This window comes from Hordeum vulgare, chromosome 6H, assembly GCF_904849725.1.
Source record: "Hordeum vulgare subsp. vulgare chromosome 6H, MorexV3_pseudomolecules_assembly, whole genome shotgun sequence".
NCBI lineage: Eukaryota > Viridiplantae > Streptophyta > Magnoliopsida > Poales > Poaceae > Hordeum > Hordeum vulgare.
The window spans coordinates 345149175-345166072 of record NC_058523.1 but is presented as its reverse complement, the minus strand read 5'-3'; positions in this window follow the sequence as shown (position 1 = coordinate 345166072).

Sequence of the window (16898 nt, the reverse complement as noted above, 5' to 3'; positions counted from 1 at the left end):
AGGACTCTCTTAGCTTAATAGCGAAGGTTACGCCATGTACGCAGGGTAACTCGAGTGGGCTCGGCCTTGACCACTTTTTGGCTGAAAACAGTTCAGTCATCATTCATCGAGGAGACGAGTCGTCTTGTCAATAGTTATGGCAGTGCATCTCTTGCACCAAGATCATTTATAATTAGCACGTCCCTTTAAAAAAGGAATCGTGCACCGGATTTCTAGCAACATCATTAACCAAATCCCTTAATCATTGCATGCATATATGTGATGCCCCCATTTTGATCGTACGCTAATCATACATGCAAATGCGTACGACCAGGATTAGGGACTCATGGGAAGATACAATAAACTCTAGACACAAATTAAAGTTATACAAGCTTCATATTACAAGCGAGGGGCCTCGAGGGCTCGAATACATAAGCTCGAAAACACACGAGTCAGCGAAAGCAAATAATATCTCAGCACACACATAAGTAAACAAGTTTTGCCTTAAGGAGGCTAGCACAAACGTAACATCAGATCGAGAAAAGTCAAGGCATCCTGCCTGGGAGCCTCCTAACTATTACTGGCCGACAGCGGCCTCCACGTAGTAGTAGGCTCCGTCGGGGTATTAGTAGTCGTCGGCGGGATCAGTCATCTCCTGGGCTCCGTCGTCTGGTCACGGCAAACGTATCAAGGGGAAAATGGGGGGAGCAAAGCAACGGTGAGTACTCATCCAAAGTACTTGCAAGACTGGCATCGGAATATGCTAATTATGCATCAGTATCAAAGGAATGAGGCCATATCTTTCGACTGGCTGCGGAAATGATACCATAGAGAGAAAGGTATAGTCATATCGAAGACTAACATCTTCAGTGTGTTACAGCATTAGACGAGTGAAGATCGACATAAGTATAATGTAGCAAAGTTTATAATGTAGCAAAGTTTATTATGTAGCTCTGTTTTTTTTGGTCGGCCGTGGGAGAGCTTTGTGGTGCTCTAGCTCACCTCCTATGCACATGAGGTGTTCGATGAAAGGCCCAAGCCACACTTAAGCTTTCTCCTCTTGAAGCTCCTTGTCCAAGCTCCATTTTCCTCAAGTTTTGTGTAGTTTTGGCGGCCCGTCTGTGTCCCGTCCCCATCCTCACTGTCGTCGATCGTCCGCGCCCATCTCGGCGTCGGCACCACCGTGGTTAGTCTATTCTTCTTATCTTCTTTCTAAAAGAAAAAAGTTCTTACTTGTATGATTTAGATAGATACTTGTGTAATTTTCTTACTTCTATTATTGCCTGTTATTATATAGTGCGATGGTTTTGGTATCCACCTCCGTCTGCCCTCGTCCTGTCTATGATTCGGATGTGGTATATATTATATTTTATAACTATTTGTTTTATTTAGTGCTTATGACAATTATGCCGACCAACGTGACATAGGTTTTTTAATCTAGGAGGTATGTGAACCGGAAATTCGAACCGACATACAAATTCTTGCCGAGAAGTTAAATTTGGTTGAAAAAGAAAACAGTTACTTGAAAGAAAAATTACAAAGAGTTGAAGAGGAGAAGATGATATTGGAGTTGGATGTTGCCGATGTGCGTGACGATCACAAGATCAAGATGAATGCAACGCTTGAAGATTGGAAATATTAGAAAATATGCCATTCATACGGAGGCTTAGTATCATTATGTCGTTGGATCAATTTGTACCTTAGTTGTGGTTATGATCGCATTTGTTGTTGCATTTAAATTTAATAGTTTCAATGTATGTTCTAATTATATGCTCTAGAGAGCTATATGTTGTTCAATAATGAGAACTATGTAAGAACGTTATGTATTTATTTTGGTCACTACTGTACTTTGGCTTTAATGTGATGATGAATTTCTATTAATTTGGTCACTTCTCTATTCATGATATGTTGTAATGGTTTTTAATACACTTTATTATATAATGCACGTAGATGAACCGGCAATAGATGTACGGTCACCGACGCACCTCCGAGTATATTAAGGGCTGCATAAATTTCTCGAAGCGGCTGAGGCAAACAAGCATAATGGTTTTATGCATTGTCCATGTGTTGTCTGTGGGAATACGAAGGAATTCTTCGACTATAAAACCCTTCACTTCCACCTGCTTTAGAAGGGTTTTATGCCGCACTATAATGTTTGGAACAAGCACGGAGAAAGAGGGGTTATGATGGAAGACAAGTAGAAGAAGAGGATGATGACAACTACCCGCCCCCTCAATACGATGATGCTGCAATGGGGGAAGCTGAAGATCAAGAGGAACCAGACGATGTGCCCGATGATGATCTTCGTCGGGTCATTGTTGATGCACATAGAGAATGCGAAAGTGAAAGGGAGAAGTTGAAGTTCGATCGCATGTTAGAGGATCACAAAAAAGGGTTGTACCCAAATTGCAAAGATGACAACACAAATCTCGGTACCACACTGGAATTGCTGCAATGGAAGGCAGACAATGGTGTATCTGACAAAGGATTTAGTTCTCTACTGAAATTAATGAAGAAGAAGCTTCCAAGGGATAACGAATTGCCCGACAGTATGTAGGAAGCAAAGAAGGTTCTATGCCCTCTAGGATTGGAGGTGCAGAAGATACATGCATGCCCTAATGACTGCATCCTCTACCGCGGTGCGTACGAGGATTTGAACGCATGCCCGGTGTAGTTGTGTGGGATGAGAACGAACATGAGGAATTTGACCTACATGCATTGTTGTTTGTAACCATCAACGATTGTCCTGCTCTAAGTAACCTTTCACGAGAGACAAACAAGGGATACAATGCATGCACACACTGTTTAGATGACACCGACAATATATATTGGGACAAATGCAGGAAGAATGTGTGCTTGGGGCATCATCGATTTCTTCCGACCAACCATCAATGTCAAAAGAAAGGAAAGCATTTCAAATGCGAGGCAGATCACCGAAATAAGCCCGCCCTCCGTACTGGTGATCACATACTTGATATGGTCAATGATTTACAAGTAATCTTTGGAAAGGGTCCTGGCGGACTATCTGTTCCGAATGACGATGCGGGATACGCACCCATGTGGAAGAAGAAATCTATATTTTGGGACCTACCCTATTGGAAAGACCTAGAGGTCCACTCTGCGATCAACGTGATGCACGTGACGAAGAATCTTTGCGTGAACCTACTAGGCTTCTTGGGAGTGTATAGAAGACAAAATATACACCGAAGGCACGGGAGGAACATCAACGTGTGCATGAAAAAGATGGCATGCATCCAAAGCAGTATGAAGGTCCTGCCAGCTACGCTCTTACCAAAGAAGGGAAGGAAATCTTCTTTGAATGCCTGCTCAGTATGAAGGTCCCGTCTAGCTTCTCTTCGAATATAAAGGGAATAATAAATATGACAGAGAAAAAGTTCCAGAACCTAAAGTCTCATGACTGCCACGTGATTATGATGCAACTGCTTTCGGTTGCATTGAGCGGGCTTCTACCGGAAAACGTTCGATTAGCCATTGTGAATCTATGTGCATTCCTCAATGCAATCTCTTAGAAGGTGATCGATCCAGTAATCCTGCCAAGGTTAAGGAGTGATTTTGTGCAATGTCTTGTTAGTTTTGAGCTAGTGTTCCCACCATCCTTCTTCAATATCATGATGCACATCCTAGTTCATCTAGTCGACGAGATTGTCATTCTGGGCATTGTATTTCTACACAATTTGTTCCCCTTTGAGAGGTTCATGGGAGTCTTAACGAAATATGTTCGTAACCGCGCTAGGCCAGAAGGAAGCATCTCCATGGGCTATCAAACAAAGGATGTCATTGGGTTTTGTGTTGACTTCATTCCTGACCTTAAGAAGATTGGTCTCCCTCAATCGCGGTATGAGGGGAGACTGAATAGAAAAGCACACTAGGAGCAAACTCATTAATAAGTAGGGACGAACATTCTTGGTCTCAAGCACACTACACAGTTCTACAGAATTCTACCTTGGTGACCCCGTATGTCAATGAACACAAGAATATTCTGAGCTCCAAACACCCGGAGCAGTGTGACGACTGGATTACATATGAACACATCAATACTTTCGGCAGTTGGTTGCAAAAACGTCTCATGTGTGACAACACTGTTTCTGATGAGTTGTACTCGTTGGCGAGGGGACCATCTTCGACTGTATTGACTTACCAAGGGTACGAGATAAATGGGAATACATTTTACACGATCACACAAGATCAAAAGAGCACCAACCAAAACAACGGTGTCCGCTTTGATGCAGCAACCAAGAGGGGAAAGGACACATATTATGGTTACATAGTGGACATATGGGAACTTGACTATGGACATGATTTCAAGGTCCCTTTGTTTCAGTGCAAATGGGTCAATCTGTCAGGAGGCGGGGCACAGGTAGACCCACAGTACGAAATGACAATAGTGGATCTAAACAATCTTGGGCACACAGAGGAACCATTCCTCCTAGCCAATGATGTGGCACGGGTTTTCTATGTGAAGGACATGTCTACCAAACCGAGAAAAAGAAAATATAAGGAAGCGAATACATCATACGATGAGCCAAAGCGCCACATAGTTCTTTCAGGAAAAAGAGACATCATGGGATTGGAGGGCAAGACAAACATGTCTGAAGATTATTAAAAGTTTCATGAAATTCCTCCCTTTAAAGTCAAGGCTGACCCAAGCACCGTGTTAAACGATGAGGATTATCCAAGGTTACGGCGCAATAAGCAAAGAACACAAGCGAAGAAAAAGTGAAGAAATGAAATGTCAGAAATAGTTTAAAATTGATGATGTGGCTTTGAATGGTGCATTTTGAACACACAAAAAGTGTGGAGTTCAAATAAGTTCAAAAAATGAAATCCCTTTGTAACAGATGAGTTTTGGTATGAAACCCTAATACTTCAAAAGAGATTGTCCGTTTTGTACACGAAGTGCATCCAGTTTTTGCTCCAACCCTCTTAACTTTTTAGCACATGTTATGTGGGTGAAATGATGATACCATGCCAACTTTCAACATTTTCAGAGTTCATTTGTAGTGTTTTTCAATTTAAGGGTCATTTAGCTAAAAAAATCAATAAATGCATGAGAAATACCAAATGAAGTCAGAAATAGTTGAAATTGATGATGTGGCTTTGAATGGTGCATTTTTGAACACACAAAAAGTCTAGAGTTCAAATAAGTTCAAAAAATGAAATCCCTTTGTAACACATGAGTTTTCGTATGAAACTGTGATACTTCGAAAGAGATTGTCCGTTTTGTACACGAAGTGCATTCAGTTTTTGCCGTAACCCTCTCAACTTTTTAGCACATGCTATGTAGGTGAAATGATGATACCAATGCCAACTTTCAACATTTTCAGGGTTCATTTGTAGTGTTTTTCAATTTAAGGGTCATTTAGCTCAAAAAAATCAGTAAATGCATGAAAAATACGAAATGAAGTCAGAAATAGTTGAAAATTGATGATGTGGCTTTGAACGGTGCATTTTGAACACACAAAAATCTGGAGTTCAAATAAGTTCAAAAAATGAAATCCCTTTGTAACAGATGAATTTTCGTATGAAATCTTGATACTTCGAAAGAGATTGTTCGTTTTGTACACGAAGTGCCTCCAGTTTTTACCGTAACCCTCTCAACTTTTGAGCACATGCTATGTGGGTGAAATGATGATACCATGCCAACTTTCAACATTTTCAGAGTTCATTTGTAGTGCTTTTCAATTTAAGGGTCATTTAGCTCAAAAAAAATCAGTAAATGCATGGAAAATACCAAATGAAGTCAGAAATAGTAGATAATTGATGATGTGGCTTTGAATGGTGCATTTTGAACACAGAAAAAGTGTGGAGTTCAAAATAAATAAAGTAAAAAAAAATTAAATGCCACCTACCTGGCCACCACGGCCTGAATACGACTAGAAACCCAACCACCCTATTGGGCCAGGATTCAGGCCCGTAGTAGGCCCAATAGGCCCAGAGGTAGTGACAGATTAGGCCCGGAAGCGTGGAATTGAGAGGAGCTCAAGAGGTTGTACGCAACAGCACTTATAAACCACTCGCTACCTCTCTCGGCTAGCGATGCAGGACTAAACTTTTGGCCCCGGGCAGCACCACACTTTGGTCGAGGTTGGTGGCTCCAACCGGCACCAATACAGACCTTGGTCTCAATTTTAGCCACCAACTGGTACGAAAGGTCTCTTCTTCCCGCCCTTTTGGGCCGACGAAAGTGTGGCTTTGGTTCCGGTTGGTGCTACCAACCGGAACCAAAGGTTTTCGTATATATTGCGGGAGTTGTCAAAATTGACCTTTAGTCCTGGTTGGTGTACCAAACCGGGACTAAAGTGTTGCTTTGGTCTTGGTTTGAGCCACCAACCGAAAACAAAGGTATTCGTATATTGCGGGAGTTGTCGAAATTTCCACCAACTTCCATTCCCCCGTTCTCTCTTCACCGTCGCCGTCTCACATGAGCCCATCACTGCCGGCCCGCGCCTCCTCCATGAGCCTGTTGTCGCCATCGCCGTCGCTCCCGAGCCCGTCGTTGCCCCAAGCCCATCGCCGTCGACGTCGCTCCCGAGCCCGTCGTCGCCCCGAGCCCATCGCGCGCCATCATCCCTGAGACCGTTGCGCGTCGTCGTCTCTGAGCCCGTCGTCGCCCCGAGCCCATCGCACGCCGTCGTCCCCGAGCCCATCATCATCGCCGTCGCCCCCGAGCCCATCATCGTTGTCGCCCCCCTCATTGTCATCGTCATCGTCGCCCGTCATTGTCGTCGCCGTCGCCGTCACCGTCGTCGCTGTATTCCCCGAGCCCATCATCGTCGCCTATCGACCGTCGTCGTTCCGAAGCCCGCCGTCGTCGCCCGTCGACGCACCGGTAGCACGTCCATCTCCATCTCCCTATTTGCGAATCCATGTGTGAGGAGACGTAGTCTAATTGCGAATCCATGTGTGTGTATTTCAGTCTTATTAGAATATGTTGGGTACATTTTTGAACTCCCCAATGTGACACAAGTTATAAAACATATAAAAATATTTAGATTAGATTAAGTTACAATAGCAAATAATGTTATAAAAATTATAAAAATATTTAGATTAGATTAAGTTACAAATTAAGTTTTTATGTTAATATTTGGGATTATGTATAAAAGTTAGTTTTTACCTTATTTTTATTTTAGTTTTAATAAAAAGTATTATGCCGAAAAAGGGCTTCCCCCACTTTGTAATATTTGCAGAAACAATGGATAATCCAAGAGACATTGACCAAGAACAAATTTTGGGGATATAATCCACGACGACGGTATTGTCGATTTTTTCTCAGCGACATCGATGGTCTGGAAGGAGAGGACTACGGCTCCGGTGATCGAACAATGGAGTAGGAAGGACATTATCATGATGGCTTCTGTGACTACTGAATCTCGGAGGAAGGAGACCATAATGACGACTCCGGTGACCGAATGGAGGAGGGAGCTATTGAAAAGTCTGGATCGAGCCAAACTTCGGTAACGAGACGAGGCGAAGAGGAGGTTGGGCAAGGATCAAAAGTTCACGATCACAACACTCGTTGACGATGGCCTACCGATTAAACCCAAGCAGACCAAGGACGCATTTTCTGCTCAGTGCAGAGCTATTGTCAGGGACAACATCCCGATCAGCATCAAGCAATGGAATAAGCCTAAGGACGATGACGTCCCTGAAGGTGATTATGTCACTGATAGGCAGAAAGATGATCTTTGGACCGCGCTGAAGGAAAATTTCACCCTACCGCCAGAGGAGGATCCGAATAAGCCAGTTATAGAGCCACTAGTCAAGGCGTGTGCTCTTAAGAGATGGCAGATCTATTCAGGAGGTGGAAGAATGAGTTGAAATCAAAGTTTGTCGACAAAGGGAAGACTCCAGAATTCGTCGGCCGATTTGAGAAGATGAGAGATCATCGCCCGCATTTGTGGCCTACAAGGTCGTCTGTTGTGGGACAAAGCTGAGAATGACCTGATTGCTAAAGGGGTCCAACCACAGACATGGAACTGGCCCGACCGTTCAAGGAATTGGTTCTTCGGGGTTGGGGAACTTTGGACCCTGAAACAGGGAAGTGTCATTGGACAGACGAGCAACTTGGAACACCCATAAACAAGCTTCAGAAGTGTATCACCGCCATGCAGGAAGGGACATTTTTTTCCCGACAGAGAGAAGGACGAGATGACTGAGGCCCTAGGGAGTGCTGAGCACCCTGGACGAACACGAGGCACACCAAGCTCTTTTTCGTGGAAGGTTGGGTTTCCCGACGCAACCGGTTACAGAAGCCGAGAGAGAAAGAGGAAAGCGGAGCTGAGCGACATGCAGAAGATCAATGCAAGACTACAAATTCTAGAGGAACTTGAGAGCTAGCGAGCTGCCGACCAACCATCTGAGCGGCACGAAACTACCCCAGAAGTTACCCCGCCATCTCAGCGGAGAAGCAGCGTGGCTTCCACGGAGCTCGTTCAGCCTGACTTCATGGTTCCTATCTACCCCGTGGATACTATCATGGAGTCTCAACCTTGCGATCTTTTGATGAAATGCCGGAACCTCACTTTCAAGGATGCTATCGGCTTTGTTGCACCTCCTCAACCCAACAAAACTTTTCACTGCCTTCCGATTCCACGTGGCTTTGCTGTTGTGATGGTGGATGAAGTAAAGGAGGGACTTGAGCAGCTCGAGCTTGACCACCCTACAGGTGAAGGGGAGAATAAGCTGGTTCATGCTGTGAGGAGTACATGTCTATGGCTGAAGGAGTACATCAAGCTTCCAAACTAGACGCCTCCTCCTCCTCCTCCGGCGAGTGATCAGGGCACTCTGGCTCCTCCGACGCATGAGGGCACTCCGCCTCCTTCTTAGGATCCTCTTCCGGCGCGTGAGGGCACTCCGCCTCCTTCTTTGACTCCTCCTCCAGCACATCGGAGCAGTCCGCATCCTTCTTTGGCTCCTCCTCTGGCGCGTCGGAGCACTCCGCCTCCTTCTTCGGCTCCTCCTCCAGTGCGTCGGAGCAGTCCTCCTCCTTCGGCTCCTCCTCACGCGCGTCATAGCAATCCTCCTCCTTCGGCTCCTCCTCAGGCGTGTGCTGCTAGTAGTCCCCAGCAACAACACTAGAAGAATGTTGTTGACGTGTACCTGACTTGATGCCTCCGTGGCAACAGAGCCAGAACTGCTCCGAGTTGCTCAACAATTAGTAATTGTCTTGCAATGGCCCACCAGCGTGTGGATTCGCGACAGTTTTTGAGGGTAGAGTATTCAACCCAAATTTGTTGGTTCGCCAGACGGGAAGTGAAAGGATACTCTCAAGTATTAGCAGCTGAATGTGTCAGATTCAACCGCACCAGAAAGATTAGTATCTGCAAGCAAAGTATCAGTAGCAAAGTAGTATGATAGCAACGGTGCCAAAAACGATCTGTTGACGGCATACTATTCCTAACGGTTGTATCAATGGCGCAAAAGTTGCCCGTGGACGGGAAATATTCTTTCCCGTCAATGTTGAGCGAAAAAGTATTGTTGCAGGTAGCAGCAGCGTAACGAGTAACAACAGTGGCAAGGAAGAGCAGTAGTGATAGCAGTAGCAAGTAGCAACAGTAGCAAGTAGCAACAGTAGTGACAACAGTAGCAAGTAGCAACAGTAGCAAGTAACATCAGCAGTGGGACAAACTCGTAGGCAATGGGTCGGTGATTCGTTTGGATGACATTCCTCATGTAACAGTTATAACACGGAGAGATATGTGGCTAGCTCCCGTTCGTCAATGTGATGTAGGCATGCATTCTGTGTGTAGTCATACGTGCTTAGGGAAAAGAACTTGCATGACATCTATTGTCCATCCCTCCCTTGGTAGCGGGGTCCAAAAGGATACTACGGGATATTAAGGTTCTCCTTTTAATAAAGAACTAGAACACCGCATTAGCACTTGGTGAACACATGAACTCCTCAAACTATGGTCATCACCGGGAGTGGTTCCGGTTATTGTCACTCCGGGGTTGCCGGGTCATAACACATAGTAGGTAACTACAACTTGCAAGATCGGATCTAAAACACACATATATTGGTGACAACATAATAATTTCAGATCTGAAATCATGGCGCTCGGGCCCTAGTGACAAGCATTAAGCATGGCAAAGTAGTAGCAACATCAATCTCAAAACCTAGTGCATACTAGGGATCAATCCCCGTCAAAACTAACTCGATTACATGATAGATCTCATCCTACTCATCACCGCCCAGCGAGCCTACGAATAGATTACTCAATAACGATGAAGAGCTCCATGGAATTGGAGAGGGAAGAAGGTTGACGATGACGATGGCGACGATTTCCCCTCTCTGGAGCCGAAACGGACTCCAGATCTGCCCTCCAGATGAAGAACAGGATGTGGCGATGCCTCCGTATCGCAAACGCGATGAAATCTTCTCTCTTTATTTTTTCTGGACGAAAGTTATTTTTTAGAGCTGGAGTTGGGGGCGGCGGACCCACGTGGGCCCCACGAGCTTGGTTGTCGCGGACAGGGGGCCGCGGCAATAGGGCTTGTGGCCCACTGGCCCATCCCTTCCGGTGGATCTTTCCGCAGGTATTTTTCATATTTTCCAGAAATATTCTCCGTAAATTTTCAGGACGTTCCGAGAACTTTCATTTCTGCACAAAAACAACACGATGGCAATTGTGCTGAAAACAGCGTCAGTCCAGGTTAGTTCCATTCAAATCATGCAAATTAGAGTCCAAAACAAGGGCAAAAGAGTTTGGAAAAGTAGATACGATGGAGAAGTATCAACTCCCCCAAGCTTAAAACCTTGCTTGTCCTCAAGCAACTCAGTTGACGAACTGAAATAGAAAGAAAAACTTTGACAAACTCTGTTTGATCTTGTTGTTGCAACTATGTCTAACTCGTAACCAGAATTTCAGCAAGATCACAAGTTAACCACATAAGCAAGTGACACAAAGGTCTCACAGTAAACTAATATCAATGGCATAATCAGCTAGCGAGCAAATAATAATGAGTTTCAGATACCAACAATTTAATCAAAACAAGCATGAAGCAATATGAATAGGTGGTATCACGCTAGCTCTTTCTGAGACCGCAAAACATAAATGCAGAGCACTTTCAAAGATCAAGGGCTGACTAAACATTGTAATTTATAGCAACGAAGATCCAGTCATAGTCATACTCAATATCAATCAAAAGCAAAGCATAAAAATGATAGAGGTGCTCTCTAATTGGTGCTTAAATAAGAAGAGGATGACTCAACAGGAAAATAAATAGACAAACCCTTCGCAGAGGGAAGCATTGATTTGCAGAGGTGCCGGAGCTCAAGCTTTGAAAACAGAGATAATAATTTTGGGTGGCATGCTTTCATTGTCAACGCAATGACCAAGAGTTCTCAATATCTTCCACGCTACTCATGCTATAGGCGGTTCCCAAACAGAAAAGTAAAGTTTTAACTCCCCCACCACCAATCAATCACACTCCACGGCTAGCCGAATCCTCGGGAACCGTCCATACTAACATCAATCCGGGGGGAGTCTTGTTTTACAGTTATGTTTTCGATTTAAGCATGGAACTGGGCATTCCAATTACCGACCCCTTTCTCGTGAATGACAGTGAATAAACACATGTCAAGGATAACACGCCTAACATGGAAGATACCAATAGCCCCCTGTCACCACATGAGCGGTTCGGGCATGCAAAACAAATTATTTCTTGAAGGTTTAGAGAATGGCACATGCAAATTTACTTGGAATGGCAGGTAAATACCGCAAATAGGTAGGTAAGGTGGAATCTCATGGAAAAACTTTTGGGTTTATGGAAGTGGATGCACAAGCAGTATTCCGCTTAGTACAAGTGAAGGCTAGCAAAAGACTAGGAAGCGACCAACTAGAGAGCGACAACAGTCATCAAGATGCAATGAGTTTGACTAACATGGAGTGCAAGCATGAACATGATATAAATCACCATGAACACGAACATCATAGAGGCTATGTTGATTTTGTTTCAACTACATGCATGAACATGAGCCAAGTCAAGCCACTTGAAACATTCAAAGGAGAATACCATCCTATCATACTACATCATAGTCATTTCAAAATCTATGTTGGCATTCAAGACAAACCATTATAAGCTCCTAGCTAAATAAGCATGGCATCAGAAACTATGATCTCTAAGTTGTCATTGCAAACATGGTTCTCTCTCAACAAAGCTGAATCTGGGACGACAAGCTAGTCATATTTACAAAAAACAAAATAGATAGAGTTCATACCAGCTTTTCCAGTCTCAGTCACTTCATCATATATCATCATTATTGCCTTTCATTTGCACGATCGAATAATGTGAACAATAATAATAGTGCTCATGCATTGGACTAAGCTGAATCTGCAGGCAAACACAAAGGAGAAGACAAAGTAATATGGCTCTTTGAAAGCTAAACAGGTATGCATGCGAGAGCCACTAAACATTGTAACCAATATCTTCTACCTTGACCCAAAGAAAAAGAAAACTATTTACACGGGAAAGCTCCCAACAAGCAAAAAGAAGAAAGGAAAATCTTTTTGGGTTTTCTCAAAAGGACACAAAACAAGAAAGCAAGAAAATGAAAATAAACTAGCATGGATAATACAGTGGCAAAGTGTGAACACCGATGAACAAAGTGAAAGCATAAGCATGAATGTAAGGTCGGTGAGAACACGCACTCCCCCAAGCTTAAGCTTTTGGCTTAGCTTGGTCTACTCCCAAGGCGGGAAATAACCAGCTTCGGGATACTTCAGAGCGGACTGTGGATGCCACTGCTGTGTGAGCTCCTCTGGCTCCCACTCATAAACTGGCGTCTGGTACTCGACTGGCGGCTCGGGCACGGGCACCTGTGGTTGGGCTAAGCCCCAATATTCGTAGATGTCCGAGGGCATAATAGTGTACCTGCCTGCATGAAGATCGAACAAAGAAGGAGCAGGAAAAGTAATAGTCTCTCGAGTACCCTGACTAAATACCAGGTTATAAATCATCCGTCTACTAGCATCTCTATCCAGAAAATCATGGCGAACCATGCTGTCATAATCCAGATATTTCTCAGGAAGAAGCATCTCTTCTTCCTCACGAAGTCTAATAGGTATCTCAAAGTGTCTAGCAAGACGAGTAGTATAGATACCTCCATAGACGACACCTTTGGAACGGTTTGTGTTCAACCGCCGAGCTACTGTAGCACCTAGACTATAAGTCTTAGTGCTATAAAGGCCTTCGTGCAAAACCGCAAGGTCTGGAGAGCTAAGTGATCCAGCCTCCCCACGGCCAATCAAACATTTTCCCACAAATAATGAGAAGTACCGAAGCACAGGAAAATGTATGCTAGCAATTCTAGCGCGAGACACACCTCTCTCCTCTCCAACAGCAATAGTACCTATGAAATCCTCCAAGTCCCGTGGACGAGGATCATGAATATCCCCAACATAAGGTAATTTGCATGCATTACAAAAAATCCTGTAGTGTCATGCACTGGGGGATATCGTACAACATGAACTAAACCATAGGAGGATTCTTCCTCGGATAAAAGTTGAAGCTTTCAACGAAAATATTGGTGAGGAGGAGGTATTGTGAGCACTTATCTTCAACAAACACGGTAAGACCTGCGTTCTCCACCAAGTAATAAAAGTCTTCATAAAGCCCGGTGGCGCGCAAAAATTCATCACTTGGCCACTCGCACGCTCGAACTTCTGTGACTCCAGGAACCGCGTACTTGGGGTGGTTCTTCTCATCCTCCTTGGGGTTACGGCTCGAAGTTCCTCTCAAGAACCTCCTCATCTTTTTTCCTTTTCTAGCTCTGAAAAATTCTAAAATTTTTAGAGACTTCGAAAGAAAAGTGAATAAAGATTAACCCAACTCGTAGCAACTACTCCTACTAGTGCCTAGAGACCGTATCACGCGCTAAAACTACTTGGGACCAGCTAAAATCAACATTTCAAGCTCAAGAATAGGGTCACCAAGGTAGTAAGAATACGCGAAGGATAAAGCACTAGAGCAAAAACTAATTGGACCAATGGAGGAGTCACTTACCAAGGAGTAATTTCCCCAAAACGGTTCGGAGAATGATGCTTTGAGCAAGGAGATCGAAAATCACAGCCAAATGAGCAAGAACACGTGTTTGAGGTGCGAAACGATTTTTTCTGGAGGTAGGGGAAGAGGATGGGAGCTGGAATGAGTGGAGGCCGTGACCAGGGGGTGGCCGCGGTGATAGGGCTTGTGGCCCACTGGTGTGGCCCCCAGGCCAGCTCTTAGTCCCAGTATTTTTCAAATATTCCAGAAAAAATCATACTAGATTTTCAGGACCATCGGAGAACTTTTATTTTCGGAGTATTTTCTCTGGGACGCTAAAATAGGAAACAGGAAAAACTAAACTAAACCTATCATTTTTCTTCTAAGGAAAAGAAAGTGAAAGCTTAAAACAGAGGTATGTGACTCTTTGATTCATCCATTTCATGGTCATCGAAAGAAAACCGTCAATGGGGTTGATCAAATCCTCATGACAAAACTTTCTTGAATCGCAAAAGGAAACGAAGAATTGTCGAATAGCCACGAAGTCACCTTAATGGGGATATGAATCTCCCCAACAAGCAAACCATACTTCATCTTGACACGAGGAATAGGGCATTCAAAGCTCCCAATAAGAATCGATGAAGTTTTTTCGATAGCATTGATGCAATGTACTTGATATCGTTTCTTCGGAAAGTGCACGGTATGCTCATTACCGTTGACATGGAAAGTGACATTGGCTTTGTTGCAATCTATAACAGCCCCTGCAGTGTTTAAAAAGGGTCTTCCGAGGATGACAACCATGGCATCGTCCTCAGGAATATCCAAGATAACAAAGTCTGTTAAGATAGTGGTATTAGCAACCACAACAGGGACATCCTCGCAAATGCCGACAGGGAAAGCAGTTGATTTGTCGGCCATTTGCAGAGAAATTTCAGTGGGTGTCAACTTATCCAACTCAAGTCTACGATAAATAGAGAGAGGCATAACACTAACTCCGGCTCCAAGGTCACATAAGGCAGTTCTTACGTAGTTTCCTTTAATGGAGCAAGGTATAGTGGGCACTCCGGGATCAGCAAGTTTCTTAGGAGTTCCACCTTTGAAAGTGTAATTGGCAAGCATGGTGGAGATCTCAAGATCTGGTATCTTCCGTTTATTGGTCACGATATCTTTCATGTACTTGGCATATGGAGACATTTTGAGCATATCAACTAACCGCATCTGCAGAAAGACGGGTCTTATCATTTCAATAAAGCGCTCAAAATCCTCATCATCCTTTTTCTTGGATGGCTTAGGAGGAAAGGGCATAGGTCTCTGAACCCATGGCTCCCTTTCTTTACCATGCTTCCTAGCAGTGAAGTCATTCTTATCGTATCTCTTAGGTTACGGGTTATCAGGATTAACCGTAGGTTCAGTCTCCACATCCTTATCATTGCTAGGTTGAGCATCATTATGAACATCGCTGTCCATATTGTCACCAGGTTCATGTTCATCACCGGATTGTGTTTCTCCATCAGACGCAAAAATATCATTTGGTTCTTCAGGCGTGACAGCATTTGGTGAACTGACATGTAGGTTTCTATCATCCTTCTTCTTCTTAGGATGACTGGGTGTGTCAGCATTAATTCCTTGAGAATATTGATCAATTCTCTTAGGATGGCCTTCAGGATACAAAGGTTCCTCAGTCATTTTGCCTCCTCTAGTAATGACTCTGACAGAGTTGTCATTTAATTCATTGAGCAGGTCATTCTGAGCTTTAAGTACTTGTTCTACCTGAGTAGTAATCATAGAGGTATGTTTACTCAGAAGCTTCAGATCATTGACATTTCTGTCTACACAAGCACTTAAATGACTAAGCATACGAGTACTTTGTTCCAAATGTCTGCTAACATAATCATTGAAACTCTGTTGTTTGGCAACAAAGTTGTAAAATTCATCAAAGCATATGCTAGCAGGTTTATCAAAAGGAATATCACTCTCATCAAACCTATGCAGAGAATTTACTTCTACTACCTGTATCGGGTTATCGAGACCATGGATCTCTTCGATAGGTGGCAGATTTTTGACATCTTCAGATCTAATGCCTTTCTCTTGCATAGATTTCTTGGCTTCTTGCATATCTTCGGGGCTGAGGAATAGAATACCTCTTTTCTTCGGAGTTGGCTTAGGAGGTGGTTCGGGAATAGTCGAAGCATTATCGTTGATCAAAATGTTATTCAGTAGAGTCTCAGCTTGTTCTATAGTTCGTTCCCTAAAAACACAACCGGCACAACTATCTAGGTGGTCTCTAGAAGCATCGGTAAGTCCGTTATAGAAGATATCAAGTATCTCATTCTTCTTAAGAGGGTGATCAGGCAAAGCATTCTGTAGCTCGATGAGCCTCCCCCAAGCTTGTGGGAGACTCTCTTCTTTGAGTTGAGCAAAGTTGTATATTTCCTGCAAGGCAGCTTGCTTCTTATGGGCAGGGAAATATTTCTCACAGAAGTAATAGACCATATCCTGGGGACTACTCACACATCCAGGAGCAAGAGAAGTGAACTAGGCTTTAGCGTCATCCTTTAGAGAGAAAGGAAACAACTTAAGGATATAGTAGTAGCGGATCTTCTCCTCACTAGTGAAAAGGGTGGCTATATCGGGTAGTTTGGTAAGATGGGCTACGACTGTCTCAGACTCATAACCGTGGAAAGGATCAGATTTGACTAGAGAGATTATCTCAGGATCGACAGAGAATTCATAATCCTTATCGGTGATAAAGATAGGTGAAGCGGCAAACTTCGGGTCGTATTTCATCCTAGCTTTCATAGATTTTTCTTTCCACTTGAGAAGTAATTTCTCTGCGTCATAGGCATCCTTACACGCAAAACAATCCTCAGCTATCTCTCCCTCCATAACGTAACCCTCAGGTATATCAGGCAATT